Here is a 16,990-nt window from a genome sequence, read left to right as displayed (position 1 = left end):
TTGCTCTTTTCAACAAATCCTCTACCAAAGAGAAAGATCTCTGGTGTGTATGAATAATGGTAATTCTATTTATTAACACTGACTAATTTAATTACAATTATCTTAAAATTGACTTTGATGACTTTTGTCTACAGCTGTTAATCTCTTCTCAAGATATTAATGCAACCCTCATTGAAAATATTTAGGCAGTAATAGATTTAATACCTAAATAAATTCAAGTTAAATCTAAATAGAATTAAAACATTGTTTGGTTATGAATGTTCTATAAATTGCTCATACCACATCAAGATACTATGTCTTGATATGGTTCTAGGAGTAAAATCATTTCTGTCTTGCTACTTGATTCTCTTTTTATTTTGTTGGCTCTTTTCTGGTGTGAAGTTCTAGTAAGAATCAAAATACTGAGCAATACTGGAACAAGAAAGGGGAGGAGACATGAGAACAGATTTACAAATATACTATTGTGATCATGTTTATAGATAAGTTGTTAGCAGTAACTGAAAAAAAAATGAATAGTGTTCTATTAAAAAACATTGGTATTCAGGGCCCAGCATAGGAAGATGCCTCTGTTCTAATGTTCAAATGTTTTTGTGAAACTTGACAATTTTTCATGTAATTAGAGCCAACCAAAAAGTACACTTTTTTAATACCTTGTGCTTTATCCCTTTGAACTACCACTATAACACATGATATGCATGCATACTTTACTAAGGTTTTTGAAATAGACTGATTTATTTTTTGCCAGGGAAGAAGTTGTAACATTTGTGGATACACATACTACGTGAGATACAAGTAAATCATGTCTTAGGGCCCCTAAGAAGTAAGCTTCTTCCTAAGAGCATTACAACAGAACTGATTAGGTTGGTTGCAGAAATTTGTCATTTCCTCTACAAGAAACTTCATGGATTTCAAATATATTCTAGCACAGAAGAATTCCTCTCTGGACATAAATTGCTAACTTGGCAGCAGAGATAAGTTGGACATAGTTCATGGCGGCTCAGTAAAAACAATATTCCTCTGGTAGAATTCTAGGTGGCCTAGATGAACCTTTCAAATTTTAATTTCCAGTGAAGCTGGGGGAATTTACCACATCTTATTAGTTTAAGCATAATACAGACTCATCATTTCAAAACTAGAAGAAATTATTGCTATTTTTACAGAGCAAATATGATTGCTATAAAAACTGTCAAAGCTTTTAACTCATAAGCTGTTCTTCATTATGACGTTCTACTAAAATATTACTAAAAAATAAAATAAAATCTCTAACTGTTGACCCTGGAAAGTGATTTTTATTTTCCCCTACATATATGAAAAACTTTACATTAATTTAGGAAAGTATACTTTTTTTCTTCCTTTTGCTTTCACTCTAACTTTTCAAAAGACACTCTGGAAAAAGAAGGAATAGAAAATAAGTAAAGGCAAAGTCTGAAAAAGAATGACTCCATGTGTGAATGATATAAATTTACATTTATTTTGAAAATAAATATAATGTCTTTCCTTTTTCAAAACTTATGAAAGTAACTATTACATACCTCATATGGTTGATGTTTCTATGGTATTGTATTTGTAGAATTAAGCATTTCAAAATTTTTTTTTACTAGTTGCAAATAAAAAATACTTCATAATTTATAAAATCAAATATAATGGTATTTTCTATTCTTTCACTTTTTCTGCAATTTGTTTGCTTTTTTTCATTTTTTGACTTGCTATTTTTCTTTTTTTTTCTGTAATATCTTTTTTTTTTAATTAGACAGAATTCTAATTATCTCAAAGCAGTTTTCATTTCCCTTAAATGACATGCAGTGCATTATGTATTGTTCATGAAATCCTAAAGTGTTGTCCATGGTAGCAAGAGAAACTGAAGAAAAAAGTGTGAAATTCTGCACAATTTCATTTTCTTACTATTGTTGTCTACGAAATTCAGGCTTGTTTATAGAGCATAATTATTTCTGTTTATTTAATTGATCACACAATGACTGCAACTAGATTCTTACCAATGACTTTGTCTTCAGTTTGTGTTTTGTGCCATGCAGATAGTTTGTACTTTGACAAAAGACTTGATTTTGAATATTGTCCTACTCTGCCTTAGAGTGAAACTGTTTTGTGATATGGGTGGTGGTGGTTTTTATTGACTGGTGGTGGTTGACCCACCCATAAGTCTATCACTTTGTGAAATAACACAGCTTATATTTATTTATAAATAAGTCCACTGGTGACATTTATAGCCTAGTTGTAGTGTGCAGAAAAAACAAACTGAGAAATAAATGACTGGCTATACTTTTTAATAATCCTTTACTTATAATTAATTTTCTTAAAATTAAGAGGCCTAATATAGATAAATTAATGGCAATAATATCACCATGCCTTAAATAATAATAATATAAACTACATGATTCGTATCTTGTTAGTTACATTTATGCTGATGTTTTGAATAGAATTATTTGCTTCTTTTAATCAAATATATTGTTGTCAAGATAAATCTGTAGTTCAGTAGGAGAAATAAATAGGAGGATTTTTTTTTAAACTCAGGGATTGTGTTTCCACTTTCAGCATGCTCCTGTCCTAAAGAACCTCCTCCTCCTACTATTGCAAAAAAAATAAATAAATTTTACTGCTCAGCAATTAGAACACACAATATTAAACTGTGAAAAAAAATCTCAGCTAAAGAGATTCTAAGATGGTTTAAATTTAACGATAGCATCTGAGGATCATATAATGAAAGGTCTGTGACCTAGATTTTGCTCTTTAAAGTTTTATGAATTCTGCCCTCAAAGTCATCTAAAATATGCTTTCTAAGAGAGTTAAAAAATACAGAATTAGAACAAGGGCAAGACTGTAGTTTCATATCATTCAAAAGGAAAACATTGCTTTGTAGAAATTTCTGGGATAATAGCAATACCTTTTCTTGGCTTGGAAATAAAGAGCCCACTGAACATTAGCTGTTCAAATGTCAAATGAAGAGTTTCTGAAATCACACAGGTTTCATCTCCACATTTTTATTTTAGTATCTGATGAAATGTCATATAAAAACTGAAAATGTTCACAGCTGATAACTGCAGACAGTGTATAAAGAGTAACCCACCGTCTCCAGTGTATCTTGCACAGGGAAAGCAGAGTAAGACAACAGAATATATAGAAGGTCTGAGGCAGTTTTAATACATTTCTGATAGAATTACAACATGTCATTGTGATTAACAGATTGAGCTAGGTCTTCCCAATGCTTACTACCACTTTTAGCTGGGTAATATTCACCTCAATTAGCCAAGAACAACTGTGATGAACAACTAAGTGTCGTATCTCAGAAAACCAAGAAAATGAAAGATCATCCTTCTTCTACAACTCAGTTCAGCTGTCCAGTCCTGCCCACCAAGGCATGTTATCCCTCACCCCCTGTCCTTCAAGACAAATTCAATTAGACTTAAGCAACTACTTGTAGTGAGTATGAGGTTTTTGCATCTTATAAAGAGATATGCTTCAAATAGGTTTTTGAAAGACAGCTGTTTCATAACTGTGTCACATCAGCCACATATCTCTTGTAAAATTTTAAGATCAGAAAAATTTGCAACTACATTGACATAAAAAAAAAGAAAGAAAAAAGGAAAAAAATGATGAAAGAAATTGTAAAACAGTAGGACTCTTTTTATCCATTTATTGACTCAGCACCTGTAGGTAAATATGCCTTCTCCATATGCCAAGAAATGTAAAACAAGAGTGGTATAATTATTATGAAACACAGAATTCAAGTATTATTCTGTTCAGTAGAAGCACAGTCTTATGTTTTCCATGAGATAATGCAGTAGATAGATGAAAAAAATATTCCTAACACCTGTATAATTCAATGCTAATAGGCACAGAATTGTTATAAAAATTTACACATATTTTATTTGTCTTTAAAAGCAAAATTAAAAACAATATTGGTAAAAAATGTAAGACTGTTTTAAATGATGAACTGTCTCCTATCTATCTTCACATCAGTTAGAAATGGATTGAATGCTTTCTAGAGAGCACTATAAGAAGCCAAGAGCATGAAAGGAAATCACTTTTCTGAAGGTCATTGAGTCCTCACTTCTGAGGTCATTAACACTGAAACAATTTTGTTTTGCAGTTGTAAAAACTGCAATGTAGGTAGATGGCACCTTTATCAACACATTTTGCATCATGTGAACCTCACAGGTTCAAATGTTTTGTATATTATTCAGATTATCTTTCTATATCTTTCTTAAATATAGCTGGTATGAGATGGGATGGTGGTTAACTCTTTGCAATAGTTATGCATTTCTCTCTTAAAACTGAACACTGCAGAGGCAAGAAATGTTTGAAATTCCTGGTCAAGATCAACACCTGAAGGAAAGGTTTTTAATGCAGTTTTGTTTATCTGAACAGTATCAGGAAGTTTGACATCAGGACAGTCATTAATATCTCTGCCTGTATTGTGTTTAGAGTGCTTCATGCTTTAGAGAGCATGAGAAAAGGTCTTAGGTTCTCCTACTAGATGGAGTCTGAAAATTAAGCATACAATTGTGCACACCCTCTTTATACCTGTCATGGTTTTATGATTTTCAGTTATTGATACTCCACATCATAACATCATGTAGTGAATGTACCTGGTTCTCAGAAGAGAAGGACTACTACATTCCCCACAGCACTTTGCTCCTCTGTTACCATTTTCCAGCTGGAGGGAAAAGATAAAAGCTCACAGTATAAAAACTTGCAGATCACGAGACCTCGTCCCCTTTTTCCGCCGTCTCTCGTCTTGGCAGCACCTCGCTCTCCGGCTGTCTTATCGTCGGTAGTAGAGTAAGGCCTACCTTGATTTTTGGACATTCTCTCTCTCTGTATTGGATTTATCAGCTTAAATTGTAATTATATTGTATTATAGTGTATTGTTTTGCATTCCGATACTTTATTTAGTAAATTAGTTTGTTTCTCCTCAGATTGTTGCTGCTGTTCTTTGCTCTCAGGGCCATCTCCCTACCCTTTTCCCCTTTCCCCTTTTCCTGGGACGTGGGCCCGTGGATCCCCCGTCCCCTTCGTCACGGAATCGGGCCTAACTCCCGTGAACCGTTGACAATACCTCCGGTAGTTCATGCAGAAGATCAGCTGAAGCCAAGATATTGATCATGTTAGAATACCAGGGATAAAAGCATTAGATATTTATAAGATATTCTGGTGGTAATATCTTTTTTCATACTGAAATGGTGATGAACAGGTTGCAAAAGAATTAAGATTTCTTATTTAATGGATATACCATTTTGTATGTTCATGGTTAAGTATTAACTTTAATAGAAAAAGACATCCTGCTCCTGGTGTTTAAAAGACTCACTTTTAAAAGGATTACCATACCTGCCTCTACTCAGTATGTAAATTGGTCTGAAAGAAGTGCCACATCCATCCTTCATTGCCAAATGATAGATTTTTGTCAGTTTAAAAAAAATTGAATTGCTCAGACAGTCTGCTGAGATAAATTTAATGCTTTTTTAAAGAAAGATTACTCTTGGCCTTGTCATCTGATGATCAAGCATGCAAGAAATGTTAATAGAGCAACATTTAGTGCATAGTGAAACCGTTAATCTAAAGGCATTGTTCATTTCCTACTGTTTTTAGTTGCTTTTCTATTCTATTTTATATTTGCCTAGAAGATAATATTTTCCCATGATTTTACATGTATATATATATTTTAGTCTGTCTTTAAAGAAGTTAGAATAAGGAAATCCCATCTTGGTTGTCTTCTTAAAAATATATATATTTGTTCCTTCATCCCAGACAATAGGTAGTAGTTTATTACTTTAGTACTGGACTAGTAAGTGGACAAGGCTATATCTCTCTAAGTTTGGCTTTCCATTTCTAGACTAATTCAAGCACTGGATTCTTTTTAAATTTTTAAAGTAGATGTTATTCCATCTACTTTTGGATCTCAAGCAATTCCTGGAATTATTAGAAATTCCATATCGCACTTTATAGAAGTTATTCCAAAGTACACTTACCATAACATGGTAGAGATGAAATGTATGACATTCCTTGTAAGGAAAAAAATCTCTCCTCTGAGACCTCCAGAGAATTTCTCCAAACTAAAAGAATTTAATTATTTCACTGTGTTATACCAGGAATTACTTCAGCGCAGAGACTTTAAATAATACAGAAGATGGTAACCGGTTTGCACTGGCACAAATGAAGAATGCCTTCAATTTTCAGCTAGTTAACTGAAAGCATGTAGGAGGTCAAAAAATACGACAAAGCATTATGCTAAACATTCAAAACGTTAGATGTTTGATCCAGTGGAGGAGAATGCAGATAGGAATTTTCTGAAAAGAGAGTAAGCCTGAAAAGAAGGTAAATTGTGGAAGGTCAATAAACTACCATTATTTTTCTCCTGAGCCTTGAAAAATCTAAATTTAGAATGAGAAATAATTAAAATTATTACTATTGCCATTTATAAACCATGGTATATATTGATGCATGCAAGTACTGTTAGAAGTATTCAAAAAACGTTAACAGTTCAAATCAATGTGTAAACATGAGGACATATGTCTCCTTAAATTACCAGAATTTATGATAACAACGTGTATCTTATTATATACTATTACTGAGATCTATCTGATAGGTGTGGAGAATTTTAAGGTCTACATTTTATATATATATATTTAAAGCTGAACAAGAGTTCTTTGATTTTTTTTTAAGATCCTTTTTCTTTTCTGGGATACAAATTCCTCATATTGTGCCATATTCCATATTAAGGTTCTAGAAGTTTTAAAGATTCATAACAGAATAATGATTTAGTAATATAAGCTATACAGAAAAAACTGTTAAATGAAGAATAGGTTCTGAAAATGAGTTTGAGTTATCAGAAAGTATCCTACTTTACTATTTTATATCTATTTGCTAATAATTCAAATTCATTTTCAGAATGCATTCTTCATTGAGTTATCTGGGTTTTTTTCAGGATCTTTAGCTAAGAATGTCTTCGAAGTGTGCATCTTTCCTGGAACATTTTTTCGGTATGAAAATTTGTGCTTTAAAGGCAGTTGCTTTCCATCTGAAGTTTATTTCAGATAAGATGCATTTTTCCAGTGAAGAATGAGTGTAACCTACTGATCATCATCAGACATCCTTCATACATGAAAAGACGATACTCCAGCTAAGCTACCATAAATGTCTTCCAGAAAAAGAACAGTCCTCATTCATTCACTCCAAGTAAATTAAATTATTTTATTCTTGCTAACTGCAGTCAGAAAGCATGTCATTCCAAACATTCTAACCAATTAGGAAACCACTCTTTACTATTTTATGCAAAAACTTCAGCTTCTATCATTATTAGACTTAAAATAAAAATACTAGCTGTACTAGCTTTCTATCAAGTTTGTAGACCATCTGTTCCATATAATGTTGAGTGTACATATTCAAATCCTCCTTCTGATACCAAAATCTCTTAATATGAATTTTCAGTGCTACTGATCATTATTGACATGCAAATAAATGTTGGCAAACTGTATTATAAGGGTTAAGACATAGCGTGAACACCGAATTCAAGCAATCGCTGGCAGTTAGTTTTGCACCATTATTTCTCTGAACATGCTTGTGAAGACTATTTTTAGGAGTCTTAGTTATTATAACAATAAATTTGATGCAGAGATTTATCTCTACATGTATGCAGGTACATGAATGTGATAAAATTAGGAATGTGACAAATATTTCTATTGATATCTACAGAAAATTTTTCCACAATAGTTTTAATTTTGCATCTGACTGTGCAGAAATTGGATAGCAGTAACTAATTATTACAAGTATACACATCTCAGTATTTCGAAGTGTTTCTCAGCTTTCTCTTCTTATCTGTCTTCAAAATTGATTTCCTTCTTTAAATTATATATATATATTGTAATATATAGGGTTTTTTTAAATGAAGCAGCTGCAAAATTCAGCAGATTATGATTATGTATGCTTTAATAACCCACTAATTATGAGCTAGATCGCCTAAAGAACAAACCCAAAGTAAGCCAGTATGCATACAAATTATAACTCATGAGTAATGGGAAATTCTATAATGACAAACCTCTCTAAAAACTGACTGTTTATGAAAATATAGAAATCAGTTATATATAGTATAATATTATATATATATAATATATATATATTATGGTAGCCATGAATATCCTTCAGAATCTGAAGCTGAATGCAGAATTGAAGAGCTGATGAGTGACCAGTAACAGTAGAAAATAAAAACAACTAACTCTTAATAGCATAAGATCATGGTGCCATTATGACTTTTGACACTGTTTGAAGTGTGAGTTCAAGACTGTGTAATGAACTCATGAAAATGCTCCTTGCATTAATACCAAACTGATCTAATCTTCTTTAAATTAGCTGTCTACAGCTTCACATTGCACTTTTTCTGGAGAGTCTTTTATCTGTTTTAAGCCATGTAGTACATGGACCAAGTCATGATGGGATAAAGGATGTTTCTTTTGGCCAGAAAAGTCATGATTATATTCATCTTGTTTGTGCTGTAGGTAGAGATACCCTCTAGAGTGCAATGGACCTTAGCAGGTCAGTATGAGTTTTCCACTACTTTTCTTAAAGACAGATTTGGCCAAGAGGGGACAAGTCACAAGATGTCCGAATAAATATTAAGTAGGGCCACTTTATCTCATCGTTAAGAATGATTCCTTGACTTCTTTAATTTAGTAATGTAGACATAGTCTATTAGTTTTAATTGTCTTACCTCATCTTTCCCACCTTCTAAATTGGAAACACAGATGGAGAAGCAGTCACTGTATAAACTAATTTGCATTTCATTTTACTATTGATAAAACAAAGCAGCATGTAGAAAGTCCTCTGGAAGTCTTAGCCTGACCATTTCCATATGATCCCCAGGAAACAGCTCTTGACTTCATTATTGTTAGCAGCAGAAGTGGAGAAAGTGAAGGAGAAAAGAATATAAGAGCAACTTCTCTGATTCTCTCAAGACCTCTCTGGAGTTTCCATTTACACAACTCTATGCCTCTCTTTTAGGAAGGCATACATGCCATAGTGGTATATTTTTGGGGAGAGTGTGAGAGAAAAATTAAGCTGAAGAGTAAATTTGGGGGATAACATAGTGTACTCTGAAATGATTAAGATGCTGTGGGGAGGTTACTCAGAATCACAAGACAGGTAAACCGAGGGAAAGATCAATAAGGTGAAGAAGATAGAGGAGGCAGTGCCATTAGGTTTCATAAGAGAATCAAGTAATCAGTATAAGGAACAAAAAGAATTGTGAAACATTATAGCGAAGTTGGAGTACATGAAACAAAAATCTCAAGAATCTTCAAAGTACCTCTACCGTAATTCAAGTTCTGATAGGCAATTAAAATAGATTGTGGAATCTGGCATAATTTCCTATAAAATCTGGTTCCATATAACCAAAATTGTTAAAGATTTGCAGGTTCATCTTACTCAGGACCTTTGTCAGAAACAGATTTGTAATGCAGCCTAAAAAAGAAGATATTAGCCAGTGAAAGACTGACCATAGTGTCTGCCCTGCTTCTTTTTCCAAGCATGGTCCAGCCTGGCAATTCTTTTGTTTCCTTTGCTAACACATATGGTCACATAATCAAGATATTTCTTTGGACATAATCTGAAGTTTAATTCACCAGTAACCGAAGAGGACAAATAACAGGGAAGGATAATAATGAATGAGAAATACTCTATTTAGACTGGATGTCTAGTTCTGTCTCTAAAAGATACTGTGTCATCCTCTGTAGATTCATGATCAGAATACTACAGCAATTCAAGATTAATATTTTTAAAAATGAAAGTTGAGTATGAACTAGAAAAGCTAATGTGGTCCCTTGCACTCAAGTGGTTGACAGGAGAGAACTCATGTCATGTTAGTCTTTGGTGCTGTATCTATTCATTCCTAAACTGCTGTGTACAACTCCAATGTCAGCATATCAGGAAGAATGCTCAGAATTTGAAAGAAGGCCTAAAAAGACTAAAATTTATATATATCTATTCATAATGATAAAAACATTTATTTAATTTGGAAAAGAGAGAAAATGTTAGTTGAGGGATTATTCTGCCCTTTAGAATGAAATGTTATGTCTATATAAATGTAGAAGCAAGGAATACTAATCTGACAACAAATTGTCAATTGAGTTGGAAAAAGGACTTCAAAGGGAAAAACCTGGGACATGAATCTGTATATATTTTAACTTATTATACATTAATTGCATATCATATAAATAATACTTTATGAATTCTAAATATATAGAATACTGTTTGAACTAAAGCTATGAAACTTCAAATATTTTTAAAGGATTGTAGTAGACTATTCCTTACTAAACACTTAAATACAGTTAGAACATTTTTACACTAAGTACAGCATTTGAAGGAATAGAAAAGATGGGATAATTCTGGAACTTGTTTTATACATGAGGAAAAACTAAACACTGATCTTAAATGCTACTGCCTTCCAGTTTTCAAATCTGTGAATCATAAATCTCAATTTTTTTTAATTAACTCAGTTTATTGTGGGAGAGAAGTTGGGAGTGTAGCCTCTGCCATACTGTAGTGGATAGTGTAGGAGCAATCAATAATGTTCATAGTTTACAGATTATTTGCTATTTACAGACTTTGCTACTGCATTTCTGAGCCTTGATTTAAGAATCTTTCAGTTGCCATGGATTCAAGTTTTTCAATATATAGACTGAATCTATGAAATTAACATTCTGTGCTTGCAATGCACCGAAAAAAAGCATTCTTTCAGTTAGACAAGGAACATAAGAGTCAGACCATCCTGGTAATCTAATATATGGGAAGTTGAAATAGGAATCAAGAAGGGAAATTACGTGGTTTATCTATCTTTTTCATTAGTAGTAGCAATTAGTTTTTGTAATTAAAATTCAGTATGGACTGCATAGAAGGCTGGAATGTCAAGCACTACTGAAATGTAGTTGTAGCAAGGTGGAGCTTGGCCTCCTTTCCTAGGTAATAGCAATAGAATGAGAGGTAGTAGCCTCAAGTTGTGCCAGAGGAGGATCCGGTTGGATTTCCGGATAAATTTCTTCTCAGAAAGAGTCGTGAGGTATTGGCATAGGCTGCTTAGGGAGGTGGTGGAGAAATCATCCCTGGAGCTGTTCAAGAAATGTGTAGGTGTGGCGCTGAGTGACATGGTTTAGTTGTATGGTGGTCTTGGGTTAACAGTTGGCCTAGATGATCTTACTGGTGTTTTCAAACCTTAATGGTTCTATGATTCTATGATTCTAAAACACTCCATCTAAAGCAGCTAAAGAATCCAATACTTAAACTGTAATTTCTAAAATGATTTATTGTTGAGCTTGGAGAAGAAACTAGGAAGGGTATGTGTTACTGATGGAAAATATAGCACAATGCATTCCACTCATAAGAGAGAGGCAGGAAGACATTTATTGATATAAAATAAATATAATAAAGTGATTTGAACAATGGAGACGGTAACGTCACAAGATTCAGAATGGCTGGATACTGTTGACTATTCACTACATAGTGGGTGGGGTTGCACAGTCAAATCTTAGCAAAGACAGTACAGCTTAAAAATACAAATCATTTACTGTGGATCTGTGTAGGCAAGGCATCACCACATCAAGGTGGATCTCTGTGTGGGTGTAAGTAACTTTGAAAGGAATCCTTACTCAAGGGGAAATCCTAATGTGCAACCATCTGCTTGCAAGAAGAACTCAAAAGGGCTCTTGGGCTGATTGGTATTAACGGAGTAATGTTATTGACTCATTCTCACAGTATTTGGCATTGGCATCTTTTGAATCAGGTGACTAGTATTGGTTCTTTGAGCAACCAGTTTGAGACAGTATTATGGTAGTTACCTGTCTCCAGTGATACTTTGATTGTTATCACTCCCAAGCAAAGGGCAAGGTCTTTTGCACCTCATTCTATGAGAAAGGACTTGGGCATAACAACCAGGATGAAGGAAGAAGCTGGGGAGGTGGGAGGGGGAGCACAACATCACAGAATATTTAGACTGATGTGTATAATTTTTCCTATCAATACGCAGATAAATCTTTTTTTTTCTTTTCTCTTCTAACAACATCTAGTAGTTCTCAGATAAGTACAGTACTCTGTGAAATCTCCAGTTTCGCAAAGAGATATCAGGATTGGGTGTTACATATTTTTTGAGTAGCTCATCATGAGCATAATTCACTGCTTTTCAAGGAATATTTCTTGAAATACCAAAGCAGGTGTCTTAAAACTTCTCATGTTTTGTGCAGTAACTCTCACTCATAAAAACCCTGCTATGCATGTTACAACTTAATAGCAGGAATATATCATATTAACACACCAAGAACTATGTTGAAGAAAGATTGTGAGATTGAGACTTACACAGAAAGCCTGGGATCTTAGTGTTAGTGATTTTACTTGAACCTTGCATGCTTTTGCATTTTGTCTGAGTGCCACAAGAACGTGAAAACAAATTTTTTTGGTGTTGAATAGTTGAAGCCTGGAACCACAGTGTAAACTAATGCAAAGGAACCATATATATCATACACTGATTGTTAACTAACAGAAATGCAGTGCAATTAAAAATGAATTCCTCTCTCAAAGTTTTGTCACATGGATATAGACCAAATATGTTAAAGGGTGAAGGTTACTAGGAGTGTGGAACACTAACCACAATATTCCTCATGTTCTATACTGTCAATAGATTCCAGTGAGCCAGAAAGTAAAGTTACCCAGAAAAAAAAGCATTTACTTATTTTATTGGCATTAGTTTTACTCAAAGTCTTAATACCCTGGATAAAATCAACAAAAGGAATCCAGTCTTTAATTGTTGGTACTGTCTATATTTTGGGAGTGAGAAAGAAGAGTTTATCACTGACTATAAGAACAAATAAAAAGATTCAGCAATGATGTTTTAATGCATTGTGTGAAATTAGTGAGACATAAGAGTACAGATGTAGATTTTTTTTGCTAAGGACTGCTCTCTTACCTCACCCTTCCCAATTTTTTAACTTAAGCTAGTTAAATTTCATAAAATTCCATACACTTTGTTGCTATGGTGCATTTGATTGGTGGACTGTTCGAGGGTATTTTTTGCCCAGCTTGTTCTTCTACTGAATAATTCTCTGAATTTGATTCATTTGCATTGTCACAACTACATTTTCATAGTTCTTACAAATATAACATTACACTGCACATTTCTTTTTAATACTTCACCAGTTATTTTCTGATTTCCAATCACTTTCATTAACCAGTTCTTAAGATCTCATTGACAGGTGCTCTAGAAATGCAAATACATAGAATTTTTTGCACTCCCCACAGTTTTTAGTACTCCATCTCCCTTCCTGCAAGATCTTCAAATTCCAAATATATATTTTTTAGGGTTTTTCTGAAATGTAATTGGCATAAAATGTCACTGATTTATATGCATTTCATGTACTCCATTAATTTCCTGATTAGAAGATCCTATTGACTCTACTTTAGTATATCCTAGATTTTAATAAAGCATAGCTTACACCTAACACCGACTCTGCTTGACAATATGTCATGGTTTTGTGATTTTCGGTTATTGGTATTCCACATCATAACATCATGTAGTGAATGTACTTAGTTCTCAGAAGAGAAGGACTACTACAGTCCCCACGGTACTTTGCTCCTTTGTTACCATTTTCCAGCCGGAGGGAAAAGATAGAAGCTCGCAGTATAAAAACTTGCAGATCACGAGACCTCGTCCCTTTTTCCGCCGTCTCTCGTCTTGGCAGCACCTCGCTCTCCAGCCGTCTTATCGTCGGTAGTAGAGTAAGGCCTACCTTGATTTTGGGACATTCTCTCTCTCTGTATTGGATTTATCAGCTTAAATTGTAATTATATTGTATTATAGTGTGTTGTTTGGCATTCCGATATCTTATTTAGTAAATTAGTTTGTTTCTCCTCAGATTGTTGCTGCTGTTCTTTGCTCTCAGGGCCATCTCCTTACCCTTTTCCCCTTTTCCCTTTTCCCGGGGCGTGGACCCGTGGATCCCCCGTCCCCTTCGTCACGGAACCGGGCTGAACGCCCGTAAACCGTTGACACAATACACTACCTTATCCATCAGAACAAAAGCATCTTGGAAAGAATGAAATTAAAAAAGAAAAATTGAGATTCTCAACAGAAAAGGAAGTTTGGACACTAACTGAAGATTACAAGGAGACATATATTCAATTTGAAATCAGAGGAAAGAGGTGTGGAATACAAATACTGGCAAAAGACTTTGTGGATGACATTAAGAAAACTGCAATGAGTTTGTATTAATACTGACAATACACTATATTTTTGACTACTTTTTGTTTGTTTGTATGTTTTCCTTTCTCCAATTTGTGCCTCAATTTTCCTTTAAAGTAAGCTCAGTTGAACACATTAAATTAATCAAAATCTGCTTCTCAGAGTGATCCATGTTTCAGCACCATATGATTTTTTATGAATAAATTATTGCCTCTGTAGGAAACAGTACATTTTTTTTTTACAATGGAAATAATGAAAGGAAGACCCTTAGCTATTGTAATGCCAGTACTGAGGCTGTGCAAACATAAAGACATTACTGGATTTTCTGAGGGAACTGCAATTATGTAATATACATACATTCCTGATGAAAATCTGCCATCTATACTTTAATGAGGAAGCCTGGGAACACATACATCTTTTTGCCAGCAGACTTACAAACATGCTAAATTATTGGGATCAATTCTGCAATTCAGAACTTAAGAGGCCACAGGTAAAACATGTTAGATCCTCTGACTAATGTATTACTCATGATAAGAAAGGAGAAATAGAATGAGATAAAAATTTAAAACATATTGATTCCATTTTTTTCCATTTAATTTTGTTATCAATATGTCAATAGTTCCAAACAGTGGGAAGAAGTTTCTCTCAGTCAAAAAGGAAGTTTCCAAGAGTCTCAAGAGAAAGCCTACTCCTGTAAGAAAAATATCAACTTAATGATGAAGAATAAAGAAACTCGGTTAGTTTGTAATTAACACATACAATTATTCAACATTTAAACTGTTATCCAGAATTTCTCTGGTTTCTGAAATGTCCATAAGTTATTTGAATTCATGTGAATTGTATGAGGTCCCAGAAGACTCAGAAATATTTCTCTTTCACAGAAGTGGCCATTTTTTTTCCAAAACTGGATATAAAGCTTAAAGAGACAATGAAATGCAAATAACACTGAGACACTGCATTAATCTTTGTTGAGATATGGGAAAACTGAGTCACATTATTACTTGTATGTGTCAGAGGAATTCAAACTTAGAAGTTAGGAATTATTAGTTCTCTTGTCACTCCCCTGTATCTAGACCCAATCCATGCTAAATCTGCACAAAATAAGACCACTTGTGCTGACCACTCTTTCATGTTGCAGAGGAAGAAACTGCCTTTGCTGGGAAGTTCTCCTCCAGTAGAAGTGAGCGTACAGAGATAAGAAGATTAACATGTGCCCTGTTCATTAATGTTTGTTACTCTGGGAGGAAAGGCTGCAAAGGCAAAAATTCCAGTGCTCTATCTCTAGTTGGAAATTTAGACAGAAATAGTCAAGGAAGGGACAAACTGAAATAACTCTTCCGTCTTATTCCTCTTTTCTACAAGGAGATCTCAATGGCAAGATGAAGACAATTCATTTTTGAATCTTATAATTGCTAGAATCTTGAACTAATTTTAGTAAATTTTGAGATGCTTTTCACATATATCAAATCAATTTCAGTTAATTTCTATGAAATTCATTGTCATAAAACATGGTGTTCAGCACTTAGCCCAAAAATTAATTGATAGGTCAATTGATTCATCTATTTCTACCTGGTCATGAGTCAGGATATGCTATTGTTATAAGGAATTGCACAACTTCTGTGCTACTTCCATGTCCTTATCTGCTAAAAATAAAAGTTCAAAGGAAACGTAAAAATAAAAAAGCAAGTATCTTGAAGTAAATTAAGTTCCAACTTCTGAATGTTGAAGTTGGAAAGGGAAGGATAATAATAGGTGAAGATGTTTTCATTGTTCATTGTTTACAAGATAATGAGCTTGAAATATTCCTTTATACCTTTAAGATTCACTTTACAAGTTGTTATACAAAAAAAAATTAGCCAAAGAGACTGTTATCCAGGGAAATTTACAGATCTAAAGTAGTATAGGGTGAGAATGTTTTTGATGAAATTTTCTGTTTTCACTAATAGTCATTCAGCATGTTATCTGTGTACAAATTAACACAATTTAATGCAGAAGTCTCATTTTACCAAGGTTTATTAATTTGGTAACTAATTACTCTCAGTCCCATATTACTTTGGTTATATGGAGCCAACCAGGTCCCATAAGCTATCAGTCCCATAACTTTAAGTTAGCTTATATTTAATATAACTGCAGAGTAAATTAAATTAGATTGCTGTTTCCTCTTTGGGGAGGCTTCCATAGCTGTGATACATAAAGAAGAAAATGTTTTCAAAAATTTAGCATGGAAATTAAACTAATTGAAATTGGTTGCATTTTGTTTTATTACTTTTTTCACCAATACATAAATCACTTTCACAATGATATTATGCACCTACGTTTTATAGTGGTGATCACATATATTTATATATAGCATACATTTATATAAATATACATACCATTTCTTTTTACTGACTAATGTAAGAATGGCAGTTCCTCTACAGTCTTATGGGAAATAAAATCAAAAACAGTATAGACAATTGGCAAAGCAAAGTAGCTACTCTTGGGTTCAAATCTGATTTCACTGGGGAATTCTCTTTATCTTAAGCTATAACTAAATCTGTATCTGCTTTTTCATTCCTGGAGAGAGTGAAATACTCTCAGTCAGGGCTTTTCTCATCCCTGTAAAATGACCTGAGGACATCTGAGAGATGAACAACAATAGTGATAAGCAGCTTGCAGTATAAGACCATGGAGGTCTTATACCGCAAGCAACAGGACTAGTAACTGCAAAATGAATGAGGGTCTGGCTTGCACAGATTACAGGAGAATTTGTTCGCTGGG

This window comes from Numida meleagris, chromosome 6 (genome assembly GCF_002078875.1).
Source record: "Numida meleagris isolate 19003 breed g44 Domestic line chromosome 6, NumMel1.0, whole genome shotgun sequence".
Lineage (NCBI taxonomy): Eukaryota > Metazoa > Chordata > Aves > Galliformes > Numididae > Numida > Numida meleagris.
The sequence above is the reverse complement of the archived record's forward strand: the minus strand, read 5'-3'. Positions refer to the sequence as shown.